The sequence below is a fragment of the Schistocerca gregaria genome, chromosome 1 (assembly GCF_023897955.1).
Source record: "Schistocerca gregaria isolate iqSchGreg1 chromosome 1, iqSchGreg1.2, whole genome shotgun sequence".
NCBI classification, from domain to species: Eukaryota; Metazoa; Arthropoda; class Insecta; order Orthoptera; family Acrididae; genus Schistocerca; species Schistocerca gregaria.
The window spans coordinates 928,553,766-928,577,836 of record NC_064920.1 but is presented as its reverse complement, the minus strand read 5'-3'; positions in this window follow the sequence as shown (position 1 = coordinate 928,577,836).

Genomic DNA, 24,071 nt, shown 5'->3' with positions numbered 1-24,071 from the left:
ATCCACCATGCGTAGCAATAATATGGCGTAGTCTCTGAATGAAATTACCCGAAACCTTTGACAACGTGTTTGGCGGAATGGCTTCACATGCAGCTGAGATGTACTGCTTCAGCTGTTCAATTGTTTCTGGATTCTGGAAGTACACCTGGTCTTTCAAGTGTGCCCACAGAAACAAGTCACAGGGGTTCATGTCTGCCGAATAGGGAGGCCACTCCACGCCGCCTCCTGTATGTTTCGGATAGCCCAAAGCAATCACACGATCATCGAAATATTCATTCAGGAAATTAAAGACGTCGGCCGTGCTATGTGGCAGGGCCATCTTGCATAAACCACGAGGTGTTTGCAGTGTCGTCTAAGGCAGTTTGTACCGCCACAAATTCACGAAGAATGTCCAGATAGCTTTATGCAGTAATCGTTTCGGATCTGAAAAATGGGCCAATGATTTCTTTGGAAGAAATGGCGGCCCAGACCAGTACTTTTTGAGGATGCAGGGACGATGGGACTGCAACATGGGGCTTTTCGGTTCCCCATATGCGCCAGTTCTGTTTATTGACGAAGACGTCCAGGTAAAAATAACCTTCGTCAGTAAACCAAATGCTGCCCACATTCATATCGCCGTCATCAATCCTGTGCACTATATGGTTAGCGAATGTCCCTCGTGCAGCAATGGTAGCGGCGCTGAGGGGTTGCCGCGTTTGAATTTTGTATGGATAGAGGTGTAAACTCTGGCGCATGAGACGATACGTGGACGTTGGCGTCATTTGGACCGCAGCTGCAACACGGCGAACGGAAACCCGAGACCGCTGTTGGATCACCTGCTGCATTAGCTGCGCGTTGCCCTCTGTGGTTGCCGTACGCGGTCGCCCTACCTTTCCAGCACGTTCATCCGTCAGGTTCCCAGTCCGTTGAAATTTTTCAAACAGATCCTTTATTGTATCGCTTTTCGGTCCTTTGGTTACATTAAACCTCCGTTGAAAACTTCGTCTTGTTGCAACAACACTGTGTTCTAGGCGGTGGAACTCCAACACCAGAAAAATCCTCTGTTCTAAGGAATAAACCATGTTGTCCGCAGCACACTTGCACGTTGTGAACAGCACACGCTTACAGCAGAAAGACGACGTACGGAATGGCACACCCACAGACTGCGTTGTCTTCTATATCTTTCACATCACTTGCAGCGCCATCTGTTGTTTAAAATTGTAACTACTGTAATTTCGAAAGTTTGTCCGCCTGAAAATGTACTGTTGTCCCAAGCATATTGCAACAAACGGTGTATTTCTATCGCTGCTCGTTTAGTTTTTATTGCCGTTTCAAATATACCGGTCATTTTTGAAACACCCTGTACATATATAAAAATGGCTACAGGCATGATACAAAGCATGATATCTCATTAGATATCACAAGAGACGGGCCCGCCGTTATTGCATTGCCAGTAGAGAAACAGTAGAAACAGAGTGGGTCGATAGGAAGGCTCGGTAACTTCGAACGTTGACTTTTGGCCGGAGGTAACATGAGTAACAAATCCATCAGGAACATTTCAGCCCTTCCAGTGCTGCCCCGTCGACTGCGTATGTTGTGGTTGTGAAGTGAAAACGGAAAGGAACCATCACAGCTGAACCAAGACCATGTACTGACGGACAGGGCCGCCTAGCATTGCGGAGTGTGGCTGTAAAAACTTACTTGATATCTGCAGAGGGAATCACTCACTGGTTCATAACTTCTAGCAGCAATCCCGCTAGCACAACGACTGTGTAAAGGGAGTTAAAAACATTGGAGTACAATGATCGAGCAGTCCTTCAAAAGCCCCACTTTTCTGTAGTCACTACTAAGCGTCGTCTTAGATGAAGTAAAGAGGAAAGCCACTGTACAGTGGATCACTAGAAACAAGTGATTTGGCGTGATACCACGTGGTAATCTGACGGAAGGGTTTGGATCTGTCGAATGCCTGGGCACCTTTAGCTACCATCACGTGTAGTCACAATGTTGTAGTATGGAGGAGATAGTTTTACGGTATGAGGGTGTTTTTTGCAGTTAAGCTATAATCTTTTTTTGCGCTTAAGAAAATGGTAAATGTAGTAGCATGTCAATCAATCTCATCACAAGCATCGTTTATCAGCCTATGGTTTGTGGACAATAACATTCCACAAATGGAGTGGCTACCCAAAGTCCCGAACTAAACCCAATGGAACATCTTTGGGATGAGTTATGACGTCTATTCCGCTCCAGACCCCAGCATCCAAAACCTCTACCTTCATTCGTTTCGGCTCTTGAGCAAGAATGGATGGCATTCCTCCACAGACATTGAAAATGACTCCAGGGAGATAAAGCCGTCCTGAAGGCGAATGGGGGACCCACCACATACTAATATTCACTAATAAGAATCAGGATACATTTGATCAGCTAGTGTATTTTCATTAATACTACCTCATATAATTTCGGTAATAACTGTTCCATTAACTTTCTGTTGTTTCCTGACATTATCAGAGTAGAGACGAGCGATCTATAAAAATGTTAAACGTTAAATATATGTTATATAAAATCCTTGGGATCTATGCAAATGTTAAACGTCGAAGATTTGTTGCCTAAGGCCTTGTTGTTCCAGATCACAATATTTCGACAATCATTGATTACTAATTTCCACTGACAAATCAGCGATCATCACATCAATTAAACGCGGTGTCTAATCACAAGGTTGGATGCTGTTATATTGTGCTTAAAAAGCTTGCAACAGTCATTACAAAACACAACAGTGTAAAATATTTTGATAAGAATTTCTGAAAAAAATATGAAATCAGTCAATTTTTCAGTTTAATTCTAATGAATTTCCTCTGTTGCTACAGTAAAAACTCATACAGACTTTTTTCCGGCAAGTAAAAGTAAATATTACGGCAAACCTGAAATTAATATCATTTGTAAATCAACGTTAACTGACAGAGGCTATATCTAAATTACGCTAGAAACGTAACAAAGAACCTTATGAGTACTTCCGGTTGTTTCTTTTGAGCGTACAGTTCTTTGTCGCATCTGAGGTCTGATCGTAAAATTTCTTCCTTCACAGTTATGCACTCGATTTCTTTTGCTTTTCAAGAGGATAGTTCCTGATTCCTCAAATTTTTCGATTGTAGCAACAGTCGCAGAAAAGCAAAGGTATAATACCGCGAATACGATCATGCCCAGTACAGCCCACGGCTCCAAAGGAAAGCTTTACTTAAGACACAACCTTCTAATCACAATCTGCAGACTTTCACGGCTATTATTTCCGTTTTTTGTGATTTTTGTTTTGTGGGCATTAGGCCCAGGTCCAAGGCATAATTTTCTGGCAAACGTTTCGTCTTTCAGTGCTGGAGACACCATCAGAGGCTGTAACGACTCGGAAATCAGTTACAATCTCAAACAAGCACAGAAAGCCAAACTGTTTACACGCATACACGCAACTGTTGGATCGTGACATCACCAAACCGCTGCCACAGATCCCAAAGTTACACCGAAAGTTGTTGATGATATTGTAGTTGGAAAGAGTTGGCACTGTTCGTTTTATTTAGCACTAATGTCCACAACTTATGGAATTTCGATTCTTCTTCTTTTGTGTGAAGGTTGGTTTTGTTTGTTTGAATTTTTATGGTCTTCCTGATCATCCTAGCATAGTAATGATTAGATCTTGATAAAACCATAGTATCATAGATACTAATTGCGTTATTCCCTGGTTCTTGTGGAGCATCTAGTTTATCCGTGTTGCCTGGACGACTATTGCTTCGTGTTTATAAAGGCAGGTACTAATGTTTTTACGTTACGCAGAAACATATGCCTTGGACCAAGGCCTAATGGCCATAGAACAAAAATCTACAAGAACCTTCGAAACTTCATTAGGAGCAATTAACTTTTCTTTATTTTTGGTACTTCTTTATTCACTTGCCAGTTTCTTCCTAAAAATTAATTTCCTATTTATACTCGTAAATAATTTTCATTCTGTATGCAGTTCTGGAGGTGGATACAGATACACCTCGGGAACGTTGGCGAAAGACAACAGACTGCCACCTACGTAAAACTTCCTGCTGGGGGCCCGGGTTTTATAACCTACCAGAAACAGGATGGGGAAGCGGATATTATGTCTGAGATGCGCCGAGAATAGGACGGCTTCCCAGCACTTCATACACGCCTCTGTGAGGCGCTACGGCGGTAATTAAAGCCACTCACTTCGCTGCGTTATGGCTGCCGTAGAAGAACTGACACTTCAGCCTGAACGAAGAACCGCAGTTAGCTTGTTACGTTAAGGGATGATCATCCTGTATTTTCGAAATGAAAGTGCATATAAAATACTTTATGGAGAGATTTTATCTTAGACAGTTAATCTGACTACCACACCAAAGTTCTGATGTTCTATTTTCAGCCGGTCCTATAAAATTGCCTGTCACTCATCGCTACTTTCACCTATTTCGATGATTTCTTAATGCTATAACGAACCTAAGTTCTCTTTCTACGTCAAGTAGTAAGTCCGGCAATAACTGTAAGAATAACGCCATAAAAAATTCGGTAAAACGGAAAAGCATACAGTTTACAATACGGCAACGGCCCGTAAAACATTATTGTGATGAAATCAGCCTTCCGTTTGGGGTAGCTTTACTTGTAAAGCAGTTTTACCTCTATTATGATACCCCACTGCTTGTCCGTTGTCTTGTTAAGTGACCTGCTTTCCAAAATGGTACAAAAAAAGGAACATATATGGCTGTTGAGGTGACAAAACCATTAACGACATTCTATTAAATCGTTTATGAGGCGAATTTACTTACAGCTACAAAAGGTACACACCTTGGTGAAGTCTAGTCGGGCTGCCTCTTGACATGACGAAGAAGAACAGCCCTTTCTCAATTCGATGCCAGATATCAGTATGTTAAAACTTCTGGGTATACACAGAAACAATGGTTTAAAATGGCGTAGAAATAATTGCTTATTATGTAAAAATGTTTCGCAGAAGATTTAGACTGTTAATTATCATTTTGTCATAATGTGGTAATATTTTCTTCCTGTAAAGTTAGTGAAATCTATGTTTCATACGCAAGGAGTTCTCGATGAGTGTCATTGAAATTCTATTGATCTTGACCACTTCAGCCTGCAATCTGTTCCCCTCTTTATTTCATGATTGTTAACGTGGCTGTGTTTTATAGTTCAAGCAACAGAGACGAGTGACCATCATAATATTACGTATACCTAAAAACATTCAGAACGATTCATCCAAGTGAAGGAGACGAGTGAACAGCATAATACTACGTATTCCTAAAAACATTCAGAACGACTCATCTAAGTGAAGGAGACCGGCGTAAGATATGTTTTGCTAAATTAACAAATTTCTCAACAGCCCTTGGATAGTTAATTGAAGAAACCTTGTCACATAAATGTTTATCTCTGGCCTAGTTTGACGGTATCACGACAATTGTCAACACCCTGTAGTCCAAAGGGTCGCTTACAGTACACGAAAGCATTACGTGCGGTGCCCAGATCCATCATAGCTTTAGTCATCATACACGAACAAAACTACCACAGATTTTATGTGTTTTTCGTAGAAGGATGTATATTTCTAATAAAAAAGTATCGGCAGTAGTTTCTAATTATATCTGTACCAGCCCACAGTACATTGCTGATAACAGTGCAGTGGGTGATCTTCACTTTGCAGTTGTAGTTTACGAATCTTCGAAGTGCTTCATTCACTAAATTATTACACAAATTTCATTTGTAGATAATTATTCATTTATTAATTTTTATTCATAAAAAAATGGTTCAAATGGCACTGAGCACTATGGGACTCAACTGCTGTGATCATTAGTACCCTAGAACTTAGAACTATTTAAACCTAACTAACCTAAGGACATCACACACATCCATACCCGAGGCAGGATTCAAACCTGCGACCGTAGCAGTCGCACGGTTCCGGACTGCGCGCCTAGAACCGCGAGACCACCGCGGCCGGCTATATTCATCAAAGGATTACCTCACAATGATGTAAGTATTGTCCTCGTAATAGAGTGAGAATCAATAGTACAAAATACAGATTATATAAGTATGCTTTATTAGGATAGGAGAGGTGGCCAGCCTTGAACAATCTCAATACTTGCCTGTAGTGGTTTAGGAAAACCACGGAAAACCTAAATCAGGACAGAGCCTACTCCATTCTCAGAGTTACGAAATATGTGTCTTAATAGCTGCACCACCTCATTCGGTTGGTCGTTATTGTGCAATGTTCTTTTGATCATACACAATATAATCAACAAAAATTGTAATATGAAAATTTCTTTTGCGCTCTGCTCTTCAAATCTCTCTATGTGGTCACTACACACAGAACAGACATCCGCTGCTACGTCTCCAGTATTCCCTTCAATCAATCCAGAAAACTGAGCCAGGAATATAAATAACAGGGAAACAAATCTGTTGTTGAATTCTAATTTATTCTTTAACACGATTAATTTATTAACCCACATACGGGCTTTGACTATGCGGGCTGCAGGTACTAAAACAATTCCAACCTTGCTTTACGGAGACAAGCGTCCAGAAAGACTTACCGTTCACATACCAGTTTTTCTGGAGACGGTACAGTGTCTGATAACTGCGTTGTCAGAGTACAATAAACTATAATCTTCTTTCATTCCTTCTTCCGGAGATGTCGTCACAAGCAGACACTACAGGCCTCATTATGCAAGTAGTAGGGCAAGGGCAGTGCGGACTCACTCTGCATTATCGTCCACTTTATTAAAGATGGCGGATCTGAAACGTCGGCCGCAGATGTGGCAATGCCACAGTGACTTTATGGTGGGAAATTCAATAGGGCTTCCTCCACTAACCTAATCCTATTCCAGTCCCTTCTACTCCCCCATCTGGAAACTGGCGGGAAAAGAACTCAGTCTGTGCTCAGCTGCTGGATAGGTCGGACATAAGTCTCTATTTTTTATGCGTTGCCTCCCTCCCTCTTCTAGGAATTGGTAGGAAAAGGACTCTGTTTTGGGCTGCCAGAGAGAACAGACGAAAGCCTTAGTTTGTTTGTATTGTTTATCTAAACAACTTGAGTTGTCATAGACAGTAGCTGCATCCAGTGTGTTTACCATGAGTACAAGTCACGTAGTTCACAACACAGCCACCATAAGTGGCTGTTTCAGCACTCCCTCTCTCTCCTCCTGTGACATAATCCACAATGGCGGTATCGGAAAAAAATGGCGGGAAAAGCTGTGTGTAGCTGCTGGACTGGGACGACGGACATAATTGTTTATTGTGTTAAATGGATGATATGTCTCTGCTGGAGAACGAGGAGTTTAATGGGTGTATTAGCTGTAACCGTACAGCTGAGAATTGTGTCAATAGCAATGATATTTGGTGAAGATGAATACGTTTCATCAAATAACGAAAATGCAGCAAGTTGGTGCTAAGTTACATTTCACACCTAATGCTGATAAATGCTTGTGCTGTAATTGTAGATCATTCGATAAAAGTCCATTCAGTGTTCCAAAGTGCAAGAGGCAAAATGTTCACTCCAGCGCTTGCGCTCTGCTAGAGGTGAGAGCACGCGCCAGGCTCACATCATGCCACCTAGTAGCCACAGGAGCTGTCACGTACTTCCTGTTGCATTGGAGATACCCAAGGCCTTCCTCCTTCCCGTCCCCATTCCATTGATACTGTTTGTTCTTGAGCACAAACTGGAGGAGTGTTGCAGATGATGGGAGAATATTTAAACAAGTACACGTTTTATTCCAATACCATCACTGCCTAACTGAAACAGTAACGCTAAAGAGATCGTGACACACTTGTGAAACCACTCCTGAGACACTGCGGGCGTTTTTGTGGGAAATACCCTTATCTTTGTGCATGGGCGGCTTCAAGAGTTGCTAAATCCAATTGAATATCTCTCTAAGTACACTTTCAAGAAAGATTGCTGCACAGTAGTTTGCTTCAATTTAGCGGTGTATACCACTAACCTTGAAAACAGACTCTAAAAGAACATTGCAGCACAGTTGTCAATACTCCTAAGAACAATTCGCACGCTTTGATGGGTTTTTGAGCACGAGCTGCTTCAGGAATTTCTAAATACAAGAAATATATCTCTAACTGCTCTTTCAAAGAGGTCGCTGCATGGTAGTTTGCTTCAATTTTGCTGTTTATACCCCCACAGTTGAATACAGACTCTAAAAAGATCTCAGTACACTTGTGGAACCTCTCAGTTTTCCTCCACTACTCAGGAATATTTGCATGCATAAACAAATTAGGTAATGTGCTTAATACCTCAGTACATTATCAAATGTTGCTTTGGCAAATTGCATCAAATACACCCGCACACAAAACATTTTGTCTTCTTCTCAGGTGCACGCAGAATGGAAATACATAACAGCAAAATACACTCTGAAAAGTAGTTCGCTAAAATAACTGACCGCAAATACACCACAATGAAACCCTGAGGACGACACTGATTCATGTAAAGGAAAAAGTATTGTTCACCACACGAGCACGGTGGTAACTGGGAACCTATAAAGAGGCGGCGTGTCTTTCAGTGGCTGCAGCTGCCACAGAAAGAAGTGCAGGCCCAAAATGGGGTTTCCTGGCTGGATCCATGAGCGTGCCAAAAAACTGTGGCCAGCCTGCCAGACCAGCGCCCACTTGTCCTCCATTCTCAGACCAGTATTCATTTTCGGGTGGGGTAGAATGCCACACTCCTATTGGCTCCAGAGGTAATGTAGCGGGTGAAGGGAGTAGAGGTTATATAAATCCTCGTCGTGGTGCAGTCGCTCTTGTTCTGCCTTCCTCAGTTCACCTGTGTAGTTAATTGTGTGCTCATCAACATTCCTAGTCTTCCGTTGCTCGCTTGTGTGCTAGTAATTTACAAGATCAAACGTTCAACCAGCAACAGCATCAGCAGCAGTAACAGCAAACGCCTTCGCCAGGACAGTCTGCCACGTAAGTTAATTGCTCTAATCATTTAATGTACCTATGCATGCCATATAATTTTAGTACCTATCACAGCGCATGTTTCGGACGTAGTCGGTAGAGGCAAACTTCTGCACTACGGAGCTCTTGAAAGGGTCGTTGCTGTAATATTAGGGTGTGAAATTTTTTTATTCTCTAGCTGGTATTACAGCCCTTCTTTTGCTTCTGGTCATTGTAACCTTCATCCCTAATAAGTTGGCTGATTTAGATCAACAGCTGGAAGCTGAGAGACAATTGCAGCAAAAGCCTCCAGCAATATTAAGTGAGTCGGCGCAGAAAGAACGTAAGTGGAAAAATTTTTTTTTTACTTTATTAACATGTGGCTATTACAGAAAATAGTTTTTTGTTCACATAATTTATTATGGCTGTAAGGATGAGGACTGGGGAATGTATATAAATTTATTTTTCGTAACATGATGCATTTATTCATTTTCAGTTCCTTTATTCAAAGGGTACCGTTGCTGGTTTCGAATCGTTATGATTCATCTTCAGACAGTTTTCATGCTTTCATTACAACGTTTCTTTACAGATTAATGGTCGTGAAATGTCGACGTTTCACGACAATTAATCTGTAAAGAAACGTTGTAATGAAAGCATGAAAACCGTCTGAACATGAATCATAACGATCTGAAACCGGTAACGTTACTCTTTGTTTAAAGGAACTGAAAATAAATTTGTGGCTGGTTGCTGTCTCAACAGCATCAACATTTGTCTTCAAATAACAGCCACGGCCTCCAACCACGGCATCATATGAAAAAAATTGCATGATGCATTCAGTTACCTCAGACATGTTCTTTGCTTTTCCAGGTGTTTCTGTGGATGAGGAAGGAGACATATGGGTATGTGTCGATGTCAAGAGCCAGGAAATGTCAATTCAGTCTTGTAAGTAGCACCGTACTATTTTCAGATTCATTGTGTTTCACATACAGGGTGTAAATTTTATTTCGAAAAACCAGAATAACTCGAAAAATAAGCTTCACACGAAAAAATGTGGAGAATCCAAAGTTGATTATTTTCGAGGGGGACAGCGGCTGGTGCTTAAATTAGCCCGCTACCCCAGCCCCCTGGGGGTGGGAGGCAACTTTAAAATTTAAAATGGGAACTCCCATTTTTTATTGCAGAATCAACTTTGGATTCTACACATTTTTTCGTGTGAAGCTAATTTTTCGAGTTATTCTGGTTTGCCAACTTAAAATTTACACCCTGTATAAGCAATTTTAGTTAACAAGAGTATACGACTTTCTGTTTATATTTCAGTGAATTAACTAAAACGATTTTCAACACGATTTCCTGTGTGTGTTTATCTAACATTTTCTAGAAACAATTACATTCAGTACTTATTGTTGTAGGTAGCGTCAGTGAGCAAGATATATGGCAGAAGACGAGAGTGAAATACCGGAATGGGCACGTGAGATGGCGGCTGCTGCAGAGGAATATAAAGGCAGCAGCATTGTGCTCTTTTGGCGGTGGATGAGGAAATACAGGGTAGGTTGGGAGAGCTACTACAAAACCTGACGGAACTACTCAGTTTTTGAACCCAGCGTGAAAAAGGTGATTATAATGCAACCAGCGTCGTTACAGCACATAATTATTATATTTCTGAAATATTTTTATTTGTTTATATCATGCACTTTTTAAAAAAAATCTTCAGCGCTCTACTTAATTCTTTTTTCATTATTCGTATTTTACAGAGGCACCACAATGGCCACCAGCAACAGAACAGCTAACTGTGGCGCGAGTGCCTAGAGCGGTGGCTGCGGGGGCAGGCGTGAAACACGCGCCCGAGTGACATGCACCGCCGTGCTCAGCACCGCTGGCTGCTGCACGAGAAGCGGCAGCATCAGCTGCAGCCACTGCAGTGCCTGCCCCTGCACCACCACGTATCCTCTTGCGTCCGTGGGTGGTTCAGTCAGAAGAAGAAAGATATCAGCAACGATCTCCCACCCCATAGGCTGGCTGTGGCGAAGACCCCAGCATGCAGCAGCAGCAGCGACAGCAGCTTTGCCGGACACTGTCGCCGCAGCCGCCCCACACTGCAGCCACGTCATCCTACTCCGGGCTGACTGGTCGCCCCCACTGCCAACGGAAGGTATCTGAACCTAGGCACTTACCCCTGTGCACCTTGCCCACTCCATAGTCCATACGATGGATGTCATAACCCTGTAGTAGTAGTATTGTTATTAATAGAGGACATCCTGTGGTTATCAGCAGTTCCCTCTCCAGTCCTTTTAGTGAAGGGCATTAGGTCACTGACAGAAGGATTAAGAACCTGACAGGAGGGTACTGTGACCCTGTTGAGTTTCTAAGGAGATGCCTTCCTTTCGTGGAAATGGACATCTTCAAAGCAGTCAATGGTCCATCGTATTCCGTCATCAAATGCAGTGCAATGCTATGCTTCGAACTATCGCCCTCCCCCCTCCAGAAAAAGTTGTCTCTGGCACTGAAGAAACAAGTCTTCATCATCTTTAAGGGGGGGAGGGGGGAGGGATGGCATGATAACGCGGAGCACATCAATCGCCGAGTGGTTTCGTAAGTCCACCATGAGGGCTATATTAGCTCGGTTTTCCGACAAGCAAGTGAAAGGGTCAGCTAAAGTTCTCAGCCGAACACAGCACTTGGAAATCCATACATATGTCTATGATCCGGTAAATGGAGGGTCTAGCTATATCAAGCTCCCTAAGTATATAGCTAATAAGCATGGACAATCCTGGCTTGTAAGAGAAATTACGATTGTAGGGATGATCTTGAGCACCCCCATACATACCATGTAGGTGAAAATATTCATGGGTGCTATTACTTTGTGGTACCAAATTCTCCATCAAGGTCCACGACATACCTAAATTTGAGATGCAGAATACCGGAATATCAGTTCATGTTTATGGCCTGGAGAAGAAAAGTTAGACAGATAAGCAGGACAAGAATATTGTCGTCGGTCCCCACCATTTCTAAAAATTAACCTGTGAGCATGATTTGCATGTAATCATGCTATTCTTCTCTGAAGATGATAATTATCATTATGTTTGGATCAAAGTCTCGTCCCAGCTCCTTTACAGCCACTTGTGGAAAAAAGTACATATAAAGCATATTTGCATAAGGTGCCTGAATTATTTTTCCTCAGACAAGTTATTGGCGATACATCTATTAGACTGTTCTTCCAAGGACCCAGTGTGTTTTATCATTCCTACTGAGGAAGACACACTTATAACGTTTAAAAATGCTCACCACCAGGAGCGATGCTGTTTGTAGTGTACGCTCACTTTGAATGTCTCCTTGCCCCTGTGACCAACTGTGAAGGTGATCCCACGACCTCAAATACCACTTTTACAGAAAAACACATACCATACGTGGTAACATACCAAATTGTATTATCCTATGATCCAGGTCTTAACCGCTACAAATGTTATGTCGGGAGAATCTTGCGGTTTGGCTGATCACTGAACTCAAAAAATTTCGTGGGACGTTCCCCTGACCAAATCAAAAAAGAATGATGATTTGGACAACAACTCAGTTGACCGTCATATTAGTGGGCTGCCATTAGACAGAAATGTGGAAACTCCTAGTAGAGAACGTTGTCATCTTACAGGGAAGTTCCATGCTGCAGCCCACAATACTTGCTATTTAAAGTACCTGCTACTAAGGCACATAGCGGTTTTAGTTAATAAATTATGCCACTCTGGCCGGAGGCTCGAGTCCTCCCTCGGCCATTGGTGTTTGTGTTCTTCTTATCATAAGTTAGTTTAAGTAGTGAGTAAGTCTAGGGACTGATGGCCTTAGCAATTTGGTCCCTTTGGAATTCACACACATTTGAACATTTTCATAATTTAAGCTGATCTGATGCTCACTTTCTAGTTGAGCACTTGGTTGATTTCGGTTGCGAAAAAAGTCAGGCCAGTGTCCTACCTGAGAGTGTCGAGAAATATATTCCATTCTCTAAAACAAATGACGTCAAGAACTACGCTCAGTTTCCTTGACACGCTAGGTTTTATGCAGGCACCACTCCAGAAACTGTGCCTAGGAGGGATATACATATCACTCGAGCTGCATTCCCCGATGACGGAAATTTCAGCTTGTCACGAGGAAGGAGATTTTCCCATAGGAATATGTGGATAGTATGGCGAAACTCAACAAAAGCAGATTACTTGGCATAACTACATTCTCCAGCGGCCTCACTGGCAGTGCCATAAGAGATGTAGAGTATGAGCATGCCGTGAATGTCTGGTGGGAATTCAACATCTCCTTCACTTGACCACCTTCTAACAGCCGTGTAGCGCAAGTCTCTAGAGGAACGGAAGGTTCCAAATGATTGGAAAAGAGCACAGGTAGTGCCAGTCTTCAAGAAGGGTCGTCGAGCAGATGCGCAAAACTATATACCTATACCTCTGACGTCGATCTGTTGTAGAATTTTAGAACATGTTTTTGCTCGCGTATCATGTCGTTTTTGGAAACCCAGAATGTACTCTGTAGGAATCAACATAGATTCCGCAAAACAGCGAACATGTGAGACCGAACTCGCTTTATTTGTTCATGAGACCCAGAGAATATTAGATACAGGTTCCCAGGTAGATGCTATTTTCCTTGACTTCCGGAAAGCGTTCGATACAGTTCCGTACTGTCGCCTGATAATCAAAGTAAGAGCCTACGGAATATCAGACCAGCTGTGTGGCTGGATTGAAGAGTTTTTAGCAAACAGAACACAGCATGTTGTTATCAATGGAGAGACGTCTACAGACGTTAAAGTAACCTCTGGCGTGCCACAGGGGAGTATTATGGGATCATTGCTTTTCACAATATATATAAATGACCTAGTAGATAGTGTCGAAAGTTCCATGCGGATTTTCGCGGATGATGCTGTAATATACAGAGAAGTTGCAGCATTAGAAAATTGTAGCGAAATTCAGGAAAATCTGCAGCGGATAGGCACTTGGTGCAGGGAGTGGCAACTGAGCCTTAACATAGACAAATGTACTGTATTGCGAATATATAGAAAGAAGGATCCTTTATTGTATGATTATATGATAGCGGAACAAACACTGGTAGCAGTTACTTCTGTAAAATATCTGGGAGTATGCGTGCGGAACGATTTGAAGTGGAATGATCATATAAAATTAATTGTTAGTAAGGCGGGCACCAGGTTTAGATTCATTGGGAGAGTCGTTAGAAAATGTAGTCCATCAACAAAGGAGTTGGCTTTCAAAACACTAGTTCGACCTATACTTGAGTATTGCTCAACAGTGTGGGATCCGTACCAGATCGGGTTGACGGAGGAGATAGAGAAGATCCAAAGAAGAGCGGCGCTTTTCGTCACAGGGTTATTTGGTAACCGTGATAGCGTTACGGAGGTGTTTAGCTAACTCAAGTGGTATACTCTGCAAGAGAGGCGCTCTGCATAGCGGTGTAGCTTGCTCGCCAGGTTTCGAGAGGGTGCGTTTCTAGATGAGGTATCGAGTATTTTGCTTCCCCTTACTTATACCTCCCGAGGAGATCACGAATGTAAAATTAGAGAGATTCGAGCGCGTACGGAGGCTTTCAGACAGTCGTTCTTCCCGCGTACCATACGCGACTGGAACAGAAAAGGGAGGTATGACAGTGGCACGTAAAGTACCCTCCGCCACACACCGTTGGGTGGCTTGCGGAGTATAAATGTAGTTGTATATGTAGGAGAGTATGCACGGCTTAACGTGTACACAGATGTCCGCTTGCGTGTCGACGTTTTCGAGAAGTTACAGATTCTTTCTTTGACCATATATTCTCTGGATTCATCTTTTTATTACACGGCACCTGGGTTGTCTTGCGACGCAGTGCTCAAGAAAAGCAAGTGCAACATTGAATGATTGACGGATGCTGCCATGCTTCTTTTCTTTGAGCGGGGAATCCTTGGCAGACTGCCAATATGTCCATAGGCATGCGAAGGCAAATAACCCACGGATGAGTGATAGGTTTAACGCATCCCTTGATACGAGTTGCTTGTACTTGGAGGTAAATAACTTAAATAAGCACGCACTGCAGCACTCGCTGCCAACTGCTGAGTTTCGACTGGTGCCCGAAGACGGATGCAAGGGATTAGTTAGAAAAATCATGAGGGGTATTGCAGCGGATTCTGAAGTAGGGTATGCGGTGAGGGAAGAACTAACATACTCTATTAATTTGCACGCACGCACGCCGATTTATCGCTGTCTCCAGAGCAACTAGTACCGCGAGGACGCTCCGCCCCAAAACTGATGACAACGCTGAAGGATAAGCAGAGATACATTATTCATTATCGTAATCTCCAGCAGTGTCTTAGCTTGGAGGAGATGGAGCGGGTTAGATCTGAATACGAGACAGAGAACTTCCGTGACGTGTGGCTTCGAGAAAGATTTTAGTAAATTAATGAAAAATTCAAAATGCAGCAAGAAAATGAAGAGTTTGGGGGAACAACGTGAAATTTTGGTTAAAACCGAATGGGTTAGGCGTTATGGTGTAAGAAAATGCGTTGCCAGGCCTAATTTAAGCCGTTCACCATATTCAATATAAACTTAGTTGCTATAGAGAGTGAGGACTGCAGTACAGTTTACGAAACATCTTTATGTGGGGATGTGCGTAATACACGTATCCAAACTACACAAGTACTGCCTTCATTATGAGTTTGCGAAAACTCACTTCACAGATCCTAAATTACTTCATATGGATTCAGATAGCTTCATCTACTGGGTGAAGAACTGCGGTCCACATGAAGTAATGAGGTACCATTTTAATGAAAGAAAGAGAGAATCTGTAAGTGAGAGTCTGTCGAATAATGGTATGACCATTTTATTTTAGTGAAAATAATTTTGTGTTGTAACGTTCTTTATATAATTCACTGAATGAATGCATGACTGAGGAATGGATACAATACTGGAGTTATTGTGAAGCGCGTTGTAAGTGGAAGTGGTGTAATTACTCTGTGCTATTGTTAGGAAAAACGTTATACGAACTGATTTGGCAATGGAACTCCCAAAACCAATAAAGAAATATATTACTGCAAAATACATTCAGCGCCTTAGGCACTCAATCCGCCGGCCCTGTTCAAAACTGATAACTTTGGTCCCTGTGCACATAACAAATAAATAAAATTGTCTTACCTGGTCCCTATGCACATAACAAATAAATAAAGTTGTCTTACCTCTAAAGCATTAACGGTGGAACTCGATATATTCTGGTCTCTCACGAAAAAAATTGTGTACTAGCTACGGGCTCAGCGGTGTGCAATTCTGGCTGTAATACTTCGAAATGTACATGAAATTGTTTTGGCTGATAAATGAAAACATTTAAGGAAAATTCAGTGTCTTTGGAAAACATATGACCTGGACAGGGAGGCGGTACTGATTTGTTTTAATAACATTTTTAGTAATGAAATTGCATTCAAAGTTACGTTTAGCTTTCCAAAACATCTCACAATTTAAATTAGATTACTCAGAAAAATTGCATCCTTCTCAGAAATCGAGTCACAAGAATCAGATTTATACAGCAAGTGTTATCTAACCTCACTAAAAGAAGCATAAAGAAAAATTATCAAATTACGTGTACCTATGTTAACAAATCTTAGAAACATTACAGAAGAGAAATCTCTACCCTTTACATCAAATCACGCTATGTGCGTTATGGGGATACTCAACAAATGCAAATTATCAGGCAACTCGTCTACACTAACGATCTGGTAGAAATCAAGTCATAAATATTTAATATCTTTACTTTTCTTGCAAGATTTTTAATCTAACACTTAGTGGCTTTACAGGGCGCAGCACAAAAACAGCCTATTATATCCTTTTTTCGCTCACAGACACCTATCCACTACTGTGCGCCAAACGCCCTCTTACACCAAATTACAATCTCAGACCAGAAGCAATATCTTTGGCTCTGCGGTCGTGCACAGTCAGGGAACCGTTTATAACGCCTGTTAGAGACATACATCGTTTATAATAGTTTCATTTTAATTTACATTAGTGTTATTGTCATATTTGTGTGCCAACCGGGTTTAACAAACTTGGTACGTATTTTGAAGTACCTTGTACAACAAATGTGTGGTAAATTTGTCTCTTTACTGATACACAGAAATCTTGGGCAGTATAGAACCGTTACATTGTAGTCCTACGGACCATTGTAAAGTAACATGTCATAATTGTGCAAAAATAATCTAATTGCTTAACATCATTAAACTTGAAAGAGCTGATAGTGCTCGGGTGTACTAGTATGAATCATAATCTGGTTATATTATGAGTAAATAGTCTCATAAGCAAGGTTGCTGACAAATAAATCATGTAAAGCAAAATCAGTATGCAATCCTAATCGTCAAGATAATGGTGTAGGATTGACCTAGGGACAGGAAGCGTCATGGCTGAAGTCTATGAGCATGTGGAAGTGACTGCATAACAAAGTCCAAATTTTTAATTTTATTTACTTATCTATTTGTTTTTTGCAGGTTGTACAAGTGACTAGTGACCAATATGGACTGCATTCAGTGTACCAAGACATCTGATCTCCGCATCCTTTGCTTCAGTCATGTGCAGGGATACAATAAGTACCCGGCAACAAATTACCAATAACCATAAAGGCGATTATCATAATATCAGTAATGTGATGTCCAGCGTCATCACTGCTCTTCATAGTAGAGATTCTTCTGAGATCCTAAGTACATATTTAGTCACTTATGTTGAAGTGTGAATACCAGTAATAAATCGCTCCAGTGCCATGAACCAGATAATCGAAGACACGAAAAGACAGCAAAGGTAAGGTAGTGGAACGTGACCATTACTACATATGTCAACATCGAGTAACCTATACAATCAGAAAAAGTTCAGTGTCCTTATAAAATTACAGGCTAGATGACATAACAATACTTTAGATCAGAGTGAACAGGCAAAATTGAAAGTTAATTCTGAATAAGACAAAGTCAATCAGTGTGGCATCAGGCTGCCTATTAGACATAGAATAACCTAACATGACAGAGAACATCATTGGATCATAATATTATACTGTGGCTTTCACTGGCCTTTTATATGCAATATTGTGACATAATTACCGAAAAAATCCTAAAAGTAAAATCAAGAATTGAATGGTTCCAGGTGGCCTTGTACTTGGAATACATGCAAATCGTAATATCTGAAACAACTGAATAGAAAATACCAATCAGAGGCTTAAAGTGGCTTTCCTACATACATCTTATGGCTATACTGATTTTAATGGCTATAAAATGATTGAGACTAAGAGCGGCATACTGTATGAAATAAATGCTACCCTCAATAGCTAAAAATGTGACATAAATCATCTTTGTGGCTCAAAGTGGCCTAGTTTTACATGAAATAAATGCTGACCTTAAGAGTTAAAATGTGACAGAAATCATCTTTGTGGCTCAAAGGGCCTAGTTTTACATTAAATAAATGCTGAAGTTAATCTTTAAATATGTTACAGAAATCAACTTTGTGGCTCAAAATGGCCTAGTTTTACATGAAAAAAATTGAGACCTTAATAACTAAAAACGCGACAAAAGTCATTTTTGTGGCTTAAAATGGCCTAATTTTACTCAGAATAAACATAAAAAATGAGAAAGTATCATCAAATATCATTTACCTGTAACTTTTTATGGCACTCAGACGCCTATGCATAGTTCATAATGAGATGATGTGGCTTTTAGAAGAACAAACTGCATAAATAGCAGTATTATAGAGAAGTATGGCTCTGTATGACCTGTGTGAGTACATATTAGACAAATAGCAACACAAAATCAAAGTATGGCATTGTATGAGTAAATGACCTATGTGCGGCGTATATGGAAGTGACTGTTAAGGGCAGCGCACTTTATCTGTACAGAAAATGATTAACAGTCAATTGTCAATCGTCTTGAATCAAGAACTGCTGTAGTCAAAGCAAAGACGAAATGTGATTCTGTTATACAGAAGCATAAAGACAGGAGTAGTAAGAGGAACATAGCTTACTGCCTAGGTAAATGTAACATATCACAGCACATCATGAGGCAAATATGCAAAGAGAAGGATCAATTGCTGAAATAATGGAACCTGGAATGTGATTATTAACTTTTAAAAAAAAGCACTCATGCTTGCTACCATAAGAAGGCGGTATCATATGTCATCTCATAAGGTATGGTACAAAAATTTTTTTTCATGTGCAAAGCTTCTGTGATAGCCTCCTACCAACTCCTCCAATCCGGTGGCACAAGATAAGAAAAATTTTCCTAAAAAGGACGCAAGTTACACAAAATACACATTACCATCTTATATCGTTTGGATGCAGTGAGATTTCGATACATTGGTTCTGCAATATATACGAAATGGATGAGTGTATGCAATGAACATGAGTTACAGGGGTACATTAATTTTTTAAATGTGTGTTAAGTGAAAGCAAGTAAACTTGAGACATCATCAAGTACAAGAGATATATAGGAAAACAGAGCACAAGACTGGGTATAAATGAAACATGGTAACAACATAAAATACAAATACTGACTAAGTTAACAAAAAATATAATAAATATTCATCACACACTAGCATAAATTTGAATAGTAATAGTATGTTGCATAGTGTGTGCAATAATAGCAAAGTGGAGTAGCATAGCATCATAAGAAAATACCTCATTACGTGGTATCAGTAAAGATCAAGTGGCACCAGAAATAAATGAACATAAGATATAGACAGGCTGTATACAAAAGGATAAATTCTTATTACGAAAATAAAATGTTTCAGTTATAGTTTCCAGCGGTCAGACCAAACAAAGACTGTGATCCGCTGGACACGTGTCAAAATAAATGGAGTCTCTATCAGCTATTGCTTTTATGCACGTGCGTATGAAAGCAGAAAAATGTGCAAGGCCGAAACTTACGGTTAGAGAACCGATCTACAAGATTCTCCCTACCGGGAACGTCGCGACCTAATAAAATGCTGAATAATCAAGGAGGCGTCATAACAACTATGCACATCGGATGCAAAGGGCGAAGGAGATGCAGAGTTCTTGTTTTTCGAAATAAATACATCAAATCGGAAACAGCTAATTGGAGTAATCTATAACCTCCAAACGTCGGTACATGTGCTCCTTTCAGTCTGCCCTGCCCTCACTCGTGATACGGTATGAACACATAATCATTATGGGCGACACAAACATCGACTTACAGTTAAAATCTCCCTCTGCCGAAAAACTAAGGCGACTGTTCCACTCCAATGATATGAGTTTAACACCACTGGACCCAACTTATCACACGCCGCACAGCCACACACTCATAGATATAATAGCAACAAAGCGACCAGATAAAATAATCCGCGCCAATCAGACATCCCCTCCGGTACTCTCTTCTCATGACGTGACATTCATAAATTACTCAATGCATACTACCAAAGAAAAAACTCACCTGGTAACATACATAAACTTAAAAAATGTTAACCATGACGCTCTTCAGAAGGATTGCTCAGACATCCCTTGGCATGATATAAGCAATGAACCGACTTTAGACGGAAAAATTCGGCAATTATGTCGCAAAATTATTGCACTGTATGATAAACATGCTCCTCAACACACTGTCAAGGTAAAGAGAGCTCCCGCTCCGTGGCTCACCACTGCATTACGTCAGTTAATGAATAAACGTGATGCTGCACATAGGGCCTTCAAGCGTAACCCAACTCCCGAGGCGTACCAAGCTTATAGGAAACTCCGAAACAGAACCAAGCAAAGCTTGAGGAATGCCAAAATCAGACATGTCCGCTCTGTCGTATGCGGCATATCAAAACCTGCTGCAGTTTGGAAAAATCTGGGCAGTTTCGGTATCGGGAAGCGAAGATCTGACGCTCTTTATCAAGCGTCTGCAGAAGAATTAAACGATTTCTTCTCAACAGCTGTAAACAGCCACGCAGCGACAAATTACCAACCCCAATATGTCAATCTCTCGAGAGACAAGTTTTTCCTAAAACATGTCACTACCGGCACAGTACACAAGGCAATTACGAGAATCTCTTAGGAGACAGTAGGAAATGATGGAGTGAGCATTGGCATGATTAAGCACGTCGCAGACTCTATTATTCCAGTTATCACAGACATCTTCAACCTGTCTCTTGTCAGTAGTACATATCCTACTGAGTGGAAGCAAAGTTTAATTCAACCTATACCCAAGACTGACAACCCTAAGTCGCCAGGTGACTACAGGCCGATCAGCATACTACCTGCAATATCTAAAGCCCTAGAACACATCGTCCATGAACAGCTGACGGATTACCTCAAAACTCACAACATCCGTGACGAATATCAGTCAGGCTTTCGACAGCACCATAGTACAGCAACTGCATTAGTCAAAGTAACTGATGACATTAAACATGCTATGGACAGACGTGAAGCTACTATCCTAACACTGCTTGACTTTAGCAAGGCTTTTGACACTGATGACTTCGATATATTACTAATTAAAATAAAACAGATGAATGTCTCAAACGTCGCAATACACTGGTTCGATAGCCACCTCAAAAACAGAAGTCAACAAGTCATTTGTGGGTCGGAAAAGTTATCATGGAAAAAGTGCGCTCTGGAGTTCCCCAAGGCTCCGCCCTTGGTCCATTACTCTTTTCACTGTACATTACTGATATTTCTTCAGTGATTCACTCCTGCGACTACCATCTATATGCCGACGACATTCAATTGTACATAACTGCAAGCCACAAGAACATTGCTGACGCAGATCTTTGCTCTGTTTCTCGATGGGCACAGAACCTCTGTCTGAAGCTAAACCCCAAGAAATTCCAGGTCATACTTATATCTCATCCAAAGTTAATCAGCCGGTACTTTCGCGAAACAGTCCCTCAAATACTCCTCAATGGTACCCAACTACCATACCAAAAAACAGTAAAAGACCTTGGAATAATCTTGGATGAACACCTAAACTGGGAAGAACAAACAGTCACAGCTTGCCGGAAATCGCTCTCCTCCCTACATGCAATTCAAAAATTTATAAAAATATTTCCAACCCATGTTAAAAAAAATTAGTCCAAACACTAATCTTGCCTAATCTTTACTACTGTGATGTAGTTCAACACGGCACAAATAGTGAAAATTCTAGATGCCTCGAGCTAGTGATGAATGTTTGCGTTAGATATGTGTGCAATATTCGGTTGTATGATCATATTAGTCCTTCATAATCCCAGCTAGGTTGGATACGCCCACATAAGGCACGCGATCTCCACACGATGTGCTTACTCCATCGATTTCTTAGCCACTGGTGCCCCCAATACTTATCTTCTCACATTAAGCACCTATCATCATTCCACAATCCCAATACCAGATCGGATACGTCTAGAATCTTGGCTGTACCTTTACATAACACAAAATCTTTCTCCGTGTCATTCTCCATCTCAGCCATAAGACTATGGAACGCGCTCCCCTGTGATCTGCGTCTTATCCAGAACCACTCAACATTCAAGAGGGAACTCAAAACTTACATATTAGGGACGGTATAGCCACCATTGTTGTGCCCCTCTCATCTCTTTCTTTCTCCTTTCCATCACAGCTTCGAATTTTACCATTCTATTTCTCTTCCTCTAACCTATCTACCTCTTATATGTCTCTTTCACCCCATTCTATCGTCTTATGTCTCCGCTCGATGAGAATAACTCACAAGCTGCAAGAACATAACGAGAAAATTCCCAACTAACAATAGGACTGACATTCACAAAAGAAAAGTATGTTTACTTTCATATACACAGTCATTACTATTATTATTATTATTATTATTATTATTATTATTCTTGATTGTTATAATTATCATTGTACTACTGTTATAATCTCTATTTTTTTCTTCAACATCAATACTGTATAATACGTTATATGTCCTTAATGTTCTGTAGAAACTGTAACTCGTTCAATCTCAGTATGCCTGGTTAGGTGTAAGAGAGGGCCTGAAGGCCCTAATCTTGCCAGGTAAAATAAATGCAGAAATAAATAAATAAAAATAAGGTACCAATAGAATTTGTACAAGCATGGGAAATGTGTGACATATTTTATTGGTTTGTGGTCTCGCATGTAGAACCAAATTAAGCGTAAGTTTACATTTACTGGTAATGCAAATAACCATTTCTGCAAGAAATATTATATTTCCTGAAAAGTAGCAAAATACACTTACACTAAGCTGAAAAGTGTTAAAAATATATAAACAGCAGTAGTGTGATGTCGTCAGAATGCAAGACGTCGAACTAAAGAAATAAATTATGTCGTCAGAATTGGTACAATCAGTACTGTAAATAACATAGCTGGTTAGATAGAAATTTCGTAGAATAAATGCCGTAAAATTTTCTTCCGAAATTCTTGCAGCTGAAATAAGCGTGCGTATTATTTCGTTCATAATCGCACCCGTATTCTTGGTACTAAAACTTACCTTATTGGTATTTCAGTAATTTAACATTATTGCTATACGATGGAAATGGAATCTCAATAAATATTATTCAGGTGTTGCATAGCAACAAAAGGCGCATAAAAAGGAGAAATTCAGTGCTCTAGTATGAAAATATTGTGTAACGTCGCAATCCGGGAAAGCAAAATCGTATAAAATGTAATTTATGTGATGGCAGAATCTGGTATGTTGTATTTACATAGCATGGTATAATTAATCCAGCTCTGTGTTTGGCTTGGCATAATATTTTTGAGGTGAATGTAGATGTGGTTAATTTTATAAATATGCTTTACAGTTTGATGCTGGCGATATTGAAATCTGGTTATTTTATTTTTGACTGATTTGCTGCTGATGATGATTTGGCAATTAATTTATTAGGATCTGTGGATTGCTGTTAAATCAGACTGCTATTGCGAATAAGAGGAAATAACTTTGAAGTCAGAGGGTTTGATATACAAGGGTCACTCCAAAAGAAATGCATATATATATATTTTTTAATCCATCTTTTATTCCACATGTTTGAAAGTTTTGCAGTGTGTAGATACATCCTTTAGAAATAACATTTTCATTTCTCCACATAATTTCCATCCCGCTCAACTGCCTTACCCCATCTTGGAACCAGCGCCTGTATATCCGCACGGTAAAATTCTGGACCATCCTGTTGTAGCCACTGTTTGGCTGCGTGCACAAGGGAGTCATCACCTGCAAACCTTGTTCCACG